The sequence below is a fragment of the Notamacropus eugenii genome, chromosome 2, assembly GCF_028372415.1.
Source record: "Notamacropus eugenii isolate mMacEug1 chromosome 2, mMacEug1.pri_v2, whole genome shotgun sequence".
Classification (NCBI taxonomy): domain Eukaryota; kingdom Metazoa; phylum Chordata; class Mammalia; order Diprotodontia; family Macropodidae; genus Notamacropus; species Notamacropus eugenii.
Window position 1 is genome coordinate 7,551,484 of NC_092873.1, and position 2,074 is coordinate 7,553,557.

Genomic DNA, 2,074 nt, shown 5'->3' on the forward strand with positions numbered 1-2,074 from the left:
AAGCTTGTCTTCTTTTTTAATTAAAAATGACAACTAGTTTAGCAATTGTATCTGAATAAGAAGTAAACCTGTCTTATCTATTATTTCTTAAATAGAAATTACATTATAATGTTCAACGATAGGTAATTAAAGTGTTCTAGCCAATTTAGTGGTCTCGAGAATTCCTGCAACAACTAACAATTTGAGGGACACTGTTAAAAATATAGTGAAATAAACGTTTTTAATAAAGGATTGTACAAACATATTTTCATACATATACACCTGGTGCATATTAAAACATGACAACATATTTTCGAAGTCAAGATTTTTTCACATTTGTATATTTAATGGAAAAGCAGTAAACATTGTCAAACATAGTTCATTTGATACATAAACATTATTTCTTCCTCTAAGCGTATTTCTGGATGCTAATTCATCTTTGACATTCTCAAGGATTTTTCAGTCTGTTGTCTATTGGAGAAGTCCGTCAAGGTTTGTAATCAAAGTTTATCAGTAGCTGCTGGGAAAGGAACGAAGGAAAATCAATTGACCTTATATATATGTATGTTTATATGTGTGTATGTATACACATACCACATATATGTATGTGTGTAATTCTTTACTTTTCCTTGGGACAAAGGATTCATTATATGAAGGAATTCTGTGTGTGAGAAGCATGAAAATTGTCACTGGTACAACTGAGCCTAAGAGTGTCCTGAGCCCTTTGAAGTGAAGGAAGTTGGTCATGGTGTCATAGGCAGCATGTATCTTATCATAGGGATGAGTTGAACTCAAGCTCTTGGGGAAGTCATCTACCCTACAAGGTGTTTTAAAGTTCAAACACAATGCTTTCAATGTTTCAAGTGCTATAATAAAGTTCATCTTCTTATTACACTTAAGATGTGTGTTGCCTTGATTTCAGCCAATTGTTACTATGATCTTCTTTTAAATTTTTGCTGTAGAAAACACTATATAAATAACAATCAGGATGGTGTTCATGAAAACCTCTTTACTTATGCTCATGTTGAACTTTACTTCCTACTTAAGTATGCTGATGTTTGCTTTTGAGTTCACCACACAATCAATCATGCCAATAATTTGATTTGCCTGTTTCAATAAAATAAAAACCACAATAGCAGTTAGCGGCAACTTCTTTGTATCTTTTGGTTAAACTGATAACCAGGGCGTCAATAAAAATTTTGCTTTGATTTTCAGTACTGTTGGTCATGGGACAAAGAGTGTCCATTGAGATTCTAACAATTATATTGATATTTGTAAACGGTTTTTCAATCCTGTCATTCTTAGTACCGTTTGCCCCCTGTCTCCTCACCCTTATGAAATCATCGTAGAATCACAGGATTAAACAGAACAATAGACTCTCAGCATTGAATATGACTTCAATAGCTTTCTAATCCAGACAGTCCTTAATCCTCTATCATCCTGAGGGCATTCGCCCAATGTGACTCATTTCTCATTTGAAGATCAGAAGGTGCTACCGAGAACTCAGCAGTATTCTTCCTTCTGTTTCATGGGATATGGTGGCCAAAGATTCATTACTTACTGACCAGGCTTCAGCATCTGAGTCTCTCTTTAATTGACCAGGCTTCTCTTCTGAAAACAGACACAAGAGGGCTTGTGCCACCTTTCTAGCTTATTGGAAAGAAGCTGCTAAATCTTGCACTTCACCTGCAAAGAAGAGTCCCTGGTTGCATCAACGGGATGAAGAAGAGGGATGTGGAAATGAAACAGCACCTCTGTGGAAGTTTTCCACCATATTTAAAAATCAGGTATAGTATCTAAATATAACATTTTATTTGTGAGCTGTTAGAACATACCTTCATTGAGTTCCCTGGTTATATTTTCTTCCAACTCCTGTCACATCTGAAGTCAAATGAAAAACCAAGTCAGAACAGTGAGGTAAATGAGGAAAAAGGAAGTCAAGATAATACACAGAACTCAAAAAATCATATAAAGAATATAGACATTCAAAGAAATGACTAATAAAATTAAGACCTCAGTATATTTGATTTTAGACTTTCAACAGAAAAGCTACTGACGTAATAAATTAATATTATTATGAACACAATCATGAATT

The 2,074-nt window shown here is 34.2% G+C and overlaps 1 long non-coding RNA gene across 1 annotated transcript; it reads right to left on the reverse strand.

Annotated features, from left to right (window-relative positions):
• Positions 1 to 201: 201 nt before the first annotated feature.
• On the reverse strand, positions 202 to 1,862 carry LOC140524321 (uncharacterized). The gene is made up of 2 exons (XR_011973664.1): positions 1,815 to 1,862; positions 202 to 499 (listed from the first exon to the last, which is right to left on the reverse strand). It is a non-coding gene; the product is annotated as an uncharacterized lncRNA (long non-coding RNA).
• Between the last annotated feature and the right edge of the window lie 212 nt (positions 1,863 to 2,074).